Here is a 13623-nt window from a genome sequence, read left to right as displayed (position 1 = left end):
ATTGCCTCCGACCACCGCACGTTGCCTCCGACCACCGCACGTTTCCTCCGACCACCGCACGTTTCCTCCGACCACCGCACATTTCCTCCGACCATCGCACGTTGCCTCTAACCACCCCAAATTGCCAGTGACCCTCTCCAGATTGCCCGTAACCACGCCAGATTGCCTGTAACAACCCCAAATTACAGGTACCCATCCCAGATTACCTATAAGCACTTCAGTTTATCCGTAACCTCCCCACGTTGCCCGTTACCACCCGACGTTGCCCGTTACCACCTCAGATTGTCTGTAACCACCGCAGGTTGCCCGTAACCACCGCAGGTTGCCCATAACCACCCCAGGTTGCCCATAACCACACCAGGTTGCCCGTGACCACCCCACATTACCTGTAATCTCATTTTTTATTGTATTTTAGTAACTGCGCTATTCTAATAACTATTACTAGCTGCAGTTTTGCTCCAGCAAATTGGCGCTCCCTTCCTTCTGAGCCTCGCTGTGTGCCCATACAGTGGTTTATGCCCACATATGGGGTACCGTTGTACTCAGGAGAACCTGCGTTACAAATTTTGCTGTATTTTTTTTCTCCCATTCCTCGTGAAATTAAGAAATTTTAAACTAAACGAACATATTATTGGAAAAATTCTAGTTTTTCAATTTTACTGTCTTATTTTGAATACTTTCCTCTAATACCTGTGGGGTCAAAATGGTCACCACACCCCAAGATGTATTCTTTGAGGGATGTACTTTTTCAAAATGGGGTGACTTTTGGGGGGTTCTCTTCTGCAGACACTACAGGGGCACTACAAACGCACCTGGCGCTCAGAAACTACTTCAGCAAAATCTGAACTGAAAATGCTAATTGGCGCTCCCTTCCTTCTTAGCCCTCCTGTGTGCCCATACAGTGGTTTATGCCCACATATGTGGTACCGTTGTACTCAGGAGAACCTGCATTACAAATTTTGGGGTGCGGATTCTCTCATGTTCCTTGTGAAATTGAGAAATTTCCAACTAAACGAACATGTTATTGGAAAAATTCAAGTTTTCATTTTTTCTTTCTAATTTTAAATACTTTCCTCTAATACCTGTGGGGTCAAAATGGTCACCACACCCCAAGATGAATTCTTTGAGGGGTGTACTTTCCAAAATGGGGTGACTTTTGGGGGGTTTCTCTTCTGCGGACACTACAGGGGCGCTGCAAACGCACCCGGTGCTCGGAAACTTCTTCAGCAAAATCTTCATTAAAAAAGCTAATTGGCACTCCTTTCCTTCTGAGCCCGGCTGTGTGCCCATACAGTGGTTTATGCCCACATATGGGGTACTGTTGTATTCAGGAGAACCTGCGTTACAAATTTTGGGGTACTTTTTTTCTCTTGTTCCTCGTGAAATTGAGAAATTTCAAACTAAACGAACATATTATTGGAAAAATTCAAGTTTTTCATTTTTACTGTCTAATTTTAAATACTTTCCTCTAATACCTGTGGGGTCAAAATGGTCACCATACCCCAAGATGAATTTTTTGAGGGGTGTACTTTCCAAAATGGGGTGACTTTTGGAGGGATTCTATTCTGCGGACACTACAGGGGCACTGCAAACGCTCCTGGCGCTCAGAAACTTCTTCAGCTAAATCTGCATTAAAAAAGCTAATTGGCGCTCCTTCCCTTCTGAGCCCCGCTGTGGGCCCATACAGTAGTTTACGCCCACATATGGGGTACTGTTGTATTCAGGAGAACCTGCGTTACAAATTTTGGCATGCTTTTTTTCTCATGTTCCTTTTGAAAATGAGAAACTTTAATCTAAATGTATATATTATTTGAAAATTAAAATTTTCGATTTTTTTTCCGGCCTAATTGTGAATACTTTCCTCCAGACCCTGTAGGGTTAAAATGGTTAAAATGTTCATTATACCCCTAGATTAATTCTTTAAGGTGTCTAGTTTCCAAAATGGGGTCACTTATAGGGGTTTCCAGTATACAAGCCTTCTAAATCCATTTAAAAAAAGAACTGGTCCCTAAAAAAAGTTTTGGAAACTTTCACAAAATGTGATAATTTGCTAATAAATTTCTAAGCCCCATAACACCCTAAAAAAGTAAAATATGTTTCCTTAATTATGCCAGAATAAAGAGGACATATTGGTAATGTGATTTAGTGACTAATTTATGTGCTATGACTTCCTTTTTTAGAAGCAGAGATTTTCAGAAGTTTATAAAATGCTAAATTTTCAAACTTTTCATGATATTTTGATGTTTTTCACAAAAAAAACACACAAAGTAGTGACCAAATTTTGCCACTAATATAAAGTGTCATATGTGACGAAAAAAACAGTCTCACAATCGCTAGCATACGTTAAAGCATCACTGAGCTATAAGCGCATAAAGTGAGACAGGTCAGATTTTGAAAAATGAGCCTGGACATTAAGGCCAAAACAGGCTTTAGAGGCAAGGGGTTAAAAACACAGAAAGGCTCTGTTCACACACTGTTGAAGTTGAGTGGATGGCTGCCATATAACAGTAAATAACTGCCATTATTTCAATATATCAGCCATTGTTTTAAAATAACAGCAAATATTTGCCATTAAATGGCGGCCATCCACTCAATTTCAACATTGTGTGAACAGAGCATTTCTGTGTTTTCAATCCACTCCTGGTTTTGGTTGAAATACTGACTGAAATATACTGACTGAAATATACATATACTGACTGAAATATACGTAGTGTGAACGCAGCTTAAACCTGAACAAGTCCCTAATGAAAACCAGATTTTGAAATTTTACTGAAAATTTGGAAAATTGCTGCTAATGTTTTAAGCTTTCTATTGTCTAAAAAAAATGAAAGATAGTTTAATAAATGCTGCCAACATAAAGTAGACTTTTTGCTAATGCTAATTTATGTGGCATAACCATTTTCTGTATAAGCAGAAAAGTTTCCAAGTTGGAAAAATGCATTTTTTCATGTAATTTTGTTTTTTTTCATAAAGATTCCTTATAGGTATCAACTCCAATTTACCAGAAATGTAAAGTACCATATGTCACGAGAAAATATTCTCAGAATCAGCCGGATAGGTAAAAGCATCCCGAAGTTAATAATGAATAAAATGATATAAGTCATATTCATAAAATTTGTCTCTGTCCTTGAAGCCATTTCAGGCCTGGTCCTTAAGTGGTTAAAGGCCCTCTTACACGGGGCAACTGGAGGAGCTTTTAGCACTCGTTTGCTCCTCATTTCCAGCTTGCTGCCGCCGCTATTGTGCGCGGGGTCTGCGAGTGGGTGAGTACAGTGGGGGCCACAGGGAGCTGCGTGGGGGTGGGGGTGGGGCTGCCTGGGTGATCGCTAGATTGTCCTGGCAGCCCATAACAGATAGAAGTGGTCTGCTGCCGTCGCTCCTGTTCCTTGGAGCGACGGCAGCAGATCATTGCTCTATTAGTCTTTTGTCTTTCAATATGTTGAAAGACAAACAACTGCAACGATCAGCCAACATGGTTCATGTCGGCTGATCGTTGCCTTCTATTACACAACACGATTATCATCCGAATACGGCCAAAAATCGTTTCGTGTAATAGGGCCTTAAGTCTTTACAGAACAAGCATTTTGACAGGAGAAATTGTGTTCTTATTGTACTTAATTACATTGCCTTTAAAATTTATGTCTGTAATATGTTGTCATATTGTGTGGTAACCTTCCCCATGACCCATTTAGGGCCCAATAAATAATTGTTATCGGGTACACAGACAGGTTACTTGCCAACATTGCTTCAGAGTAATCAAATGAATCCCTAGACAGCAACAACAAGAAAAAGTCAGCAATATTTGTTTTATAAAGCCATATGAGGAGCATGTTACATGCCATGAAACAATTTATAGAAAATGACTGCGTTGTTTTTACAGAATCCCATTTTTTAATTTGTGATTTATTTCTTGTGACTGAAAGTTTCCTGGGAGTGCAGAAAATAAGGTTTTAGCTGGTGAGGCAGTATGTAGCCATAAAGGCATAATCAGTAAAACTTCAGGAACATTTTTATAATTTGTGAAACGGAGCTACTATAGGCATTTAACCAAGTTTAGTCCCCCCAAATGCACGTTTGTAGACTCTTATTTCTCCACTGCTTAAAATAAAGTGTTTTTCCTTTATTCTTACACTTTAAGTACAAGGAACTGCTGCACAGCCCCATTAACCTCCATCCCTCCACTTTCAAGATCTGCAAGGGTCCCCGAGGATGGTTACCCATCAAACAGAATGGTTTCCCATTTTTTAATAATTTGAAATATTAGAAGATGCAAATACCCCTTTAAAGGGGTTTTACTTCAAAACACTGTAGTTAACCTTATCAGCTCCTGCAGTGCTGCAGCAGTCCTTTCTTCTAAGCTCCTGTGTTTTTCCAGTCACAGAGTGGGTTAGCAGGGCATCATAAAAAGAACAAAGAACACAGGAGCGCAGACCAGTTGGGGAGGTAAGTATGCAGGTGTTTTTTGTTTTACAGCACAGTCAGGCATAGGGTTAACTATGGCATTTTCATGGAACATCTCTTAAACATCAAGCAATAACAAATAACAAGTACTGCATGTTACTACTTATTACTGCTCAATTCTGACACTCTATGCTCTGTAGCTATTGGCTATACATAATAATGTTCATGTGTAGAGCTTTTTGCTAAATTTTGCCTGCTTCTTCTTGCATTTAAACTTAACCCCTTCATGACCCAGCCAAATATGGCATAAATGACCAGGCCAATTTTCATTTTTGCTTCTTTATTTTTTCCTCCTCGTCTTATAAGAGTTACAGTGCTTTTATTTCTCCATCTGCAGGGCCATGTAAGGGCTTGTTTTTTTTCAGGACTAAGTGGTGCCTTTCAATCCACTAAAAAGTATATAACAGAACCTCAAAAATGTTATTTATAGGGTAAAATTGGAAAAATGCAATTTTGGGAGGTTCCCATGTCTACGTAATGCATTTCATGGTAAATCTGACATGATATCTTTATTCTATATGTCTGTCCAAATAAAACAATAGCTATGTGTCAGGGCAGGAAGGTACAGACACAACAAGACAGTGAACCCTAGGTCTGAACCCACCCACTGTTCCTACCTACTTGCCTCAGTCGGCCCTAGGAGTCCGCGGACTACCACCAAGATGTTCCCTGCGCTGTATATGTGGCACACTAAACAGGACAGACAGACAAACACAATAGAGGAAGGTGGAAAAGCCAAGTCAAAACCAAACGGGCAACGCGGTACAAAATCAGCAATTGGATAGTCAAAAGGTCAGGCGGGAGGTCGGATAACAAGTCGAGCAAAATAGAGGGATTAGGAACGGGGAATCGCAGTAATAGACAGGGGAGCTTGGACCAGGGGATTAAACCTAATAGCCAGCGATTACATACTGGCTTGATCCTTACTCTATACTGGATCAGGAGCCCGGACCAAAAGCTGATTGTTCCGGCCTCCTGAATCCAGCCACATTGCAGCTCCGGCACTGCAGGCCCAGTGGCAGGGCGACCTGTCACTCAGCCTGAATGCAATGCAACTCAGCTGCACGGCCGGCTGCGAGTGACGCAAGACCCATGGCTCCCTTGGTCACTAGGGACATCACCCGGCTCCGGTATCTGATGCAGCGCTGCGTCCTAGCACCATCGGCCGGAGGAGAGAGCGAGGACGACGCTGGAGCCCTGGCAGGTAAGTTGCTGACAATATGCTTACATATATTTTTTCACCCCTTCACAACCCAGTAGCTGTACGTACTGGGTCGGGGAGTTTAGAGGGGGACTTTGAACTGCCGCAATCCCAGCTGCTATTAAAGGGGTTGTGCGGCACTAACTAAAATTATTAAAAACACTTGTAATTGTGCTGATATGGCCTACCATTACTCCGCCTCACTCCCGGGAGCCTGGTGACACCGATACTGCCGCCCGATCTGCGACCGTGTCTCTTTTCAAAATTTCCGCACTTCCTGATTTACTGGTGTGACGTGCCCTGCAGATTTCCAATGGTGCAATGCTAGTGATACTCCAGAGTCTGTGCGTTAACCCTGTTATTGTTTACTTTATATTGAGGATTCTACAGTGACAGTGTCATGATCGCGCCTGAAAAGGCATCAGTGCCACCCTCCGCTGCGAAGATTCGACCTCTGCGCCAAAGACTGCGATTTTGGCCATAATCTTCCATTTATTCTGTGTTTTGTTTGCCTTGTTTTTGCTCTGTCTGAACTGTTTCTTATTTCTTCTGGTCTGCTAATTGTTTTCCCTGCCCCACCCGTGTCTGTGCTGCTAAGTTTCCTCTGGTCATGTAACGGTTAACCTGCCTTTGCCTCAGTGATTGACAGCTGGTCCCTCCTATCATCTTCTGGACTTGGTTCCTGGTCTCCTATTTAAGATTGCAGCTTCTGCCTGTGCCTTGCCGGTTATTGACTTAGTCTCTGCCTGCTTGTGTGTTCTGGTTTCTGGTTTCTCCTGACTCCTGCTTAGTTTCTTTTGACCTTGCTTGCTTGCTGCCTGCCCCTGATCATATTGCCTGTTTATTGACCTTGCTTTTTGAATTGTGTATTTGTACCTTTGCTGCCAGACTGTTGTGACCCTGATTGTTGACTATTCTTATTGTGTTTGTTCGTTTTGTCTTGTCTATTGTATCACGTATCCAGGCCAGGGATCGCCGCCAAGTTGTCCGCTGCCATTTTAGGGCAGATTGCGGCAATTAGGTAGGGACAGTGGGAGGGGCTGAGCTCAGGGCTCACTGTCTCTTTGTGTTTGGTGTGACTGGTCGTGACAGACAGGGTGAATGTTGCTGGTGGTCACGTACGGTGTAGCCGAGCAAACATAGTGGGGCCGAGCTAGGGGCGGAACTAGAGGTTGGCCAAGGGCAGGCTGAAGACGGCCAGCCCCCAAAACGTCACACGATGACACTTTGACATAAAATGGCCATCTGGCCTCTGTGTCGATGCACTGAAGAAAAAAATTCAATAACAGCACTTCCGGCGGGGGGCGGGACAAGTGAAAAGGAGTGGAAGATGACCAGACAGGTAATAGCACCACATGACAAAGTTATATAACTTTGTCATGTGGTGCTAAATTCATATAAAAGCTTACTGCCGCACAACCCCTTTAACCCCTAGACGACCCTGGACGTACAGTTACGCCCTGGAAATCTGTCACCAGACGACCCTGGGTGTAACTGTATGTCCAGGGTGTTTCTCCCGTTATGAAGCGCACTCCGAACCAGAGCGCACTTCATAGGAGGTGGGGGCCGGCTACAGTGAGCAGCCGGACCCTCACCGTTAATGACAGGCTGCAACAATCATGCTGCAGCCTGCCATTAACCCCTTAAACGTCGCGTCGCCATTGAGGTCTCGATCGTTTTAACGGACCGCCGGAGGTCTCTTACCTTCCTCCGTGCTATTCTGATTCCGAATAAAACATAGGTCGGGCTGACCTATAGAATAATGGTCTCATGTCGCTTTTACTGTATAGTGAATTACGTAGACACAGGAACCCCCCCAAAAGTTACCATATTGCATTCTTTTTTCCAATTTCACCAATTTATATTTTCATAAATAATATTTTGGGGCTCCATCATACATGTTATAGTAGAATGTAAGACGCCATTACTAAGTACACCTATTCCTGAAAAAAACAAACCCTTACATGGCCGTGTAGATAGAAAAAGGAAAGTGAGCTCTTAGAAGGGTAGGAAGGAAAAACGAAAACGCAAAAATGAAAATTGTTGCGGTCCACTGGGTCATTTTGGGCTTGGTCCTCAAAGGGTTAATAGCCTGGGACCACAGCAGTTAGCGGTTTAGAGCCATTGAGCCCGTCATCAAGGAGTCCATATCCTCCCTGCACCCCTTGTTAGATTCCTTGAGGGGTGTAGTTTCCAGAATTCGGTCACTTGTGGGCCTTTTTCACTGTCTTGGCAGCACAAAGGCTCTGTAAATGCGACATGGCGTTCATCATCCATTCTGGCCAAATCCAGCCTCCAAAATCCAATTGGCGCTCCTTCCCTTCGGAGTCTTGACCTGCACCCACATGGTGCTTTATGTCCACATGTGTGGTATTTACGGACTCAGGGCAAATTGCTCTACACATTTTGTGTGTTTTTTTTCTCTTTTAACCCCTTGTGAAAATGAAAAATTCAAGGCAAGACCAACATTATAGTGTAAAAAATGTAATATTTCATTTTCACGCCACATTGTTCCACATTTGTGCCCATCACCAGTGGAGTCCATAAGCTCACTACACCCCTTGTTACATTCCCTGAGAGGTGTAGTTTCCATAATGGGGTCACTTGTGGGGGGTTTAAACTGTCTTGGCAACAGAGGATCCTTTTAAATGTAACATGGCCCTTTGAAATCCATTCCAGCCAAATCCAGCCTCCAAAAGCCAAATGTCGCTCTTTCCCTTCGGAGGCTTACCCTGCACCCGCATAGTGCTTTATGTCTACATGTGGGGTGTTTTAGTACTCAGGGGAAATTGCTCTACACATTTTGTGTTTTTTTTCTAACCTTTTAACTCCTTGTGAAAATGAAAAAATCAAGACAAGATCAATGATTTAGTGTAAAAATTAAACAGTTTTTACACTAAATGTTGGTCTAGCCTTGATTTTTTATATTTCCACAAGGGGCTAAAAAAGAAAATGAACGCAAAACGTTCCCCTGAGTACGAAAATACCCCACATGTGGACATAATGTGCCATTTGGGGACAGGGCAAGCCACCAAAGGGACAGAGCGCCATTTAGAGGCTGGAAAGAAGGATGGAGTCCATGTCGCAATTACAAAGCCCCTGTGCTGTCAGGACAGCAGTGAGCATATGGACCCCGCTAGTGACAGGCACATATGTAGAACTTGTGGTGTGAAAATAAAAAATACCATTTTTTTCATTTTCACGACACAAATGTGCCCGTCACCAGGGGGCCATATCCACGCTGCCCCCCTTGTTAGATTCCATATGGGGTGTAGTTTCCAGAATGGGGTTACTTGTGGGCGGTTTCTACTGTCCTGGCAGCACAGAGGCTTGGTAATTGCATCATGGCAAGCATCTAATGGGAATGGGGGCCATACCTATTTAGCTGGGGAAAAGGAAAAATTTTTAATTAATATGGTGAAATTACACCAGTTATAAGTTTAAGGTTGAAAAGGACATGAGTCCATCAAATTCAACCTGTGTTGATCCAGAGGAAGAGAAAAAACCCTTGTGAGGCAGACGACAGTAGCCTTATCACAGGGAAAAAAATTGTTCCCGACATAATGGCGATCAGAATATTCCCTGGATCAATGTGACCCCTGAAATAGGAATAAGGGACAGAATTTAGAAAATATAGAACTCCAATGAAGTGTGGTATGCCTTGAAGCGATCCTATATGCAGAGGCCGGCGTGATCAGGACAGGTGTCACACTGGAAAATGCTGTCCTTCCTGTTCCCCCTGTTACGCCACACTCTGCACTTCTTCTGGGGTCTCCTGTTTTCCAGTGTGGGGGACGTCACCTGAAAAATGTTGACCTGGTATGATACGGGGTCCTTCATATGCAGAAGCACTGGGTCCGCTCCATGGCTGCTAAATATTAGGGCTCTAATTACTGCTTCTGATATTTTCGGATAGTGCCCCAATCTACAGTATCTCGGGCAGCGAGGGACCGGAAGAGGGGGATGCTGGTATAAAAGTTATCCCTGCCCTGTACAGGTGGTAACCTTTATCCAGCAGTGGGAAGATCAGTTCCCAAACGACCTTCCCACTAACTCGGAGGATGGGTGGGCATTCTGGGGGATGGATTCGGGTGTCCCTCACTTCATACACTCTAAAGGTACATGCACACTGTGGAATGGCCACGGATAACCCTTCGCGCATTCCGCAGCTGGCACCCGCTGGTGGACTGATGCGGGCGCACGCGTTTCCGCATGTGTCAGACTCCATTCTATGCACGGGCGGATTCCGCCCTCTGTCCAAAGAATGAATGTGTTCATTCTTTGGATGGATGACGGAATCCACCTGTGCATAGAATGGAGTCTATGACACAGGCAGAGACGCGCGCCCGCATCAATCCGCCGGCGGGTGCCAGCTGCGGAATGCACAAAGGGTTATCCTTCGCCATTCCGCAGTGTGCACGTACCCTGAATCTGTAAGTGTACCCTGAGGTACTCTCATAGAGTTTGTAGAATTTCACGCCATTTCGTGATCTCTTATTGGGACGGTACTGGTGGAAAAGACGTGTCTGGGGGGCAGCATACGCTACGCAACCCCTAGACACGTCACTGGATGATGATGATGATGGGGATGAATGGAGGAAAAAAGGATCCCCCCATTCATCCTCACTGGCTGTTTCGGTGTCGAAAGCAATAATAGCGTATGCCTCCTCCGCCAAAAACACCCTGGGGGCCATCTTTATACGGGGATTAGTATATGGGGTATGTAAATGTGTAGCGGTGTAGTGTAAAACTATATTTAATGTAGTGTAGTGTAATAGAGGACGAGAAGAGATAGAGATAGAAGATGAGAAGAAGAGGACGCCGTGGGACCCGGAGGACAGCGATCCGCACGCCTGGATCAGATGAGTATGGCCCAAATACCTGCTCTAAAACATCAGACATGATTGTTGAACCGATCTGGAATCTTGCCAAGTAACTAGAAATGTATATTTAAAGGACAACTCCGACGCTGATGAAAAAACTGAACTGAAGCTCCAACTGGTGTCTTCATTGTTTCTTCACTATCTGGTTTGGGCTTTCCCATGATGCACTTTGTCTCCTGTGATGTCTAACTGACTCTGTATAACTGTTAGATGGCTTACAGCTTGCTCAGCCAATCAGAGCTGAGTCATCTGACAAAGAGAGGCTGGCCTAACAGTTTCCAGTTTCCCTCTTGATGATGTCATTGTCAAAAAATGGCTGTCACAGAGCAGCCTGGGGTCAACAGTCATTAGGTAAGAGTTTACTTCACTTCCGGGGGTTGAGGGGGGAAAAGACAGGGAAGGGGGGGGGCGATAGGTGATTGAGGCATATTACAAAGTTATATAACTTTGTAATGTGTTTCAGTTACTGGGAAAAAGCTTTTCACCTGAGTTGTCCTTTAAGATTTAGTTGTTTATTTGTAAGTGGTTAATTTCTTTATGACCCTGACACCATTGCTAGCGGACGGGGACCAACCACAGCAGTCCAATGTCTGCAATCTTTGTAATTGATTGGTGAAATGTCACTGACCACCCACAGCATTCAGTTTGTATGAAGGCCGGTTCTTATATGCTGCTGCAGCTCTGATCAGCCTTATTCTTGTCAGTGTGTGTGGAGGGGATCTGTGCTGCCACAGGTAGAAGACATATCCATCAATAGACAGCTTAGTTTTATTCCCCAGTACCACACACAGTTGTTAAAGTACCACAGGCAGGCTCTATACATAGATTGCCAATAACACTGATCTATGCTATGCTATGGTATAGCATAGAACAGTACATGCAATCTATTGATTGCATGTTTAACAGTGATAAAAAGTGTAAAAAAAAAGGAATAAAAAAAGTTTTTAAAAGTATTAAAAACCCTTATAAACCCACTCCCAATAAAAGTTTAAAATGAATAAATAAATAAACATATTACATATCGTAACATGCGGAATTGTCCGATCTATCAAAATATAACATTATTGTTCCTAAGGTGAACAGCGTAAACGGGAAAAAAAACACCAGGAATGCTGATTTTAATAAATTATATATCAGAAATTTTTTTATAAAAAGCAATCAAAATTGGTGTGGTGGAAACCAGATGTTTTTTTTTTGTTAAGTTTTTTTTATTTATAAATTCCATCAATACATTTTCCCTGTCATTTTGTATGTAGCAAAGGAATAATCTGCACCGATCAAGAAAATGTTCTCTATGACAGAAGTTTTTCAAAGAAAATAGGATTAATTGAAGTTACAGAGAACAGTAAACAAGACTTTAAATGATGTATAGGGTACACTGAGCCTGTAAACACATCATGATACAGAGCTATTGCTTATGTTTCACAGCCTGACAGAATAATACAGTATAAACTGAATTCAGGTTACATAATTAAAGGGGTACTTCAGCTCATCTTCCTTCCTGAGTAGCATTGCCGCCGGAAGTGTGACGTCACAGCAGTGTTCCAGCGCTGCCATTCTGTGCCATGGCACCAGCTGCAGTGGGTGTCTCTTCCACAATATGTCGGCCTCATCTTCAGACGCTTGGGTGGTGTACTCTTGCCATAAGTGAGAGTATGGCACACAGTGGCGGATTAAATGTACCCTGGGCCCCGGGCTGTCCACCCAACCTGGGCCCCCCCCAGTCAATCCCCCCACAATATGATCCGCTACTGCCCCCCCCCACACTCTGTCCCCAATAAACACTGCCTGCCTCCCCTCCCTGCTGACCCCAATAAACATAATGTTTGGTCCCTTGCTGCTACCCCCAGTAAGGATTGTCCACCCCACTTCCGCAGCCCCCAACAAACATATTGCCAACTCACCCGGTCCCCTGATGTTGCCCCCCCCCAGGTCACAGCAGCACAGAGGATGTCAGGAGAGGAGGAGGCTGATCTTATAGAGGAGGTCACAGGGTCACAGCAGCACAGAGGATGTCAGGAGAGGAGGGTGCTGATCTTATAGGCGAGGTCACAGCAGCACAGAGGGTGTCAGTAGAGGAGGCTGCTGGTCTTATAGGGGAGTTCCCAGCAGCACAGAAGATTTCAGGAGAGGAGGCTGCTGATCTTATAGGGGAGGTCCCAGCAGCACAGAGGATGTCAGGAGAGGAGGGTGCTGATCTATAGAGGAGGTCACAGCAGCACAGAGGATGTCAGGAGAGGAGGGTGCTGATCTATAGGGGAGGTCACAGCAGCACAGAGGGTGTCAGGAGAGGAGGGTGCTGATCTATAGGGGAGGTCACAGCAGCACAGAGGAAGTCAGGAGAGGAGGGGGCTGATCTTATAGGGGAGATCACAGCAGCACAGAGGATGTCAGGAGAGGAGGGTGCTAATCCTATAGGAGATGGTCCCTATTTTCCCCCCTTATAGATGGTCCCCCTCTTTCCCCCTCTATAGATGGTCCCCCTCTTTCCCCCTCTATAGATAGTCCCCCTCTTTTCCCCTTTATAGATGGTCCCCCTCTTTCCCTCTTTATAGATGGTCCCCCTCTTTTCCCCTTTATAGATGGTCCCCCTCTTTCCCTCTTTATAGATGGTCCCCCTCTTTTCCCCTTTATAGATGGCCCCCTCTTTCCCTCTTTATAGATGGTCCCCCTCTTTTCCCCTTTATAGATGGCCCCCCTCTTTCCCTCTTTATAGATGGTCCCCCTCTATAGATGGTCCCCCTCTTTCCCTCTTTATAGATGGTCCCCCTCTATAGATGGTCCCCTTATTTTCCCCTTTATAGATGGTCCCCCTCTTTCCCCCTCTATAGATGGTCCCCCTATTTCCCTCTATAGATGGTCGCCCTCTTTCCCCCTCTATAGATGGTCCTCCTCTTTCCCTCTATAGATGGTCCCCCTCTTTCCCCCTCTATAGATGGTCCCCCTCTTTCCCTCTATAGATGGTCCCCCTCTTTCCCTCTATAGATGGTCCCCCTCTTTCCCTCTATAGATGGTCCCCCTCTTTCCCCCTCTATAGATGGTCCCCCTCTTTCCCTCTGTAGATGGTCCCCCTCTTTC

General features: G+C 44.5%; 1 protein-coding gene across 5 annotated transcripts in view; it reads left to right on the top strand.

The window, feature by feature from the left end:
- The first annotated feature begins 10790 nt into the window (after positions 1 to 10790).
- Positions 10791 to 13623, top strand: part of LOC138784662 (transmembrane channel-like protein 2) — a 169337-nt gene continuing 166504 nt past the window's right edge. For all 5 annotated transcript variants that reach the window (XM_069960300.1, XM_069960298.1, XM_069960302.1 and 2 more), the window contains exon 1: positions 10791 to 10896. The gene's annotated coding sequence lies outside the window, so the exon portion shown is untranslated. The remainder of the gene's footprint in view (positions 10897 to 13623) is intronic.

The sequence above is a fragment of the Dendropsophus ebraccatus genome, chromosome 2, assembly GCF_027789765.1.
Source record: "Dendropsophus ebraccatus isolate aDenEbr1 chromosome 2, aDenEbr1.pat, whole genome shotgun sequence".
Classification (NCBI taxonomy): domain Eukaryota; kingdom Metazoa; phylum Chordata; class Amphibia; order Anura; family Hylidae; genus Dendropsophus; species Dendropsophus ebraccatus.
Note: the sequence above shows the minus strand (reverse complement) of the source record. Positions and strands in the feature narration are given on the sequence as shown.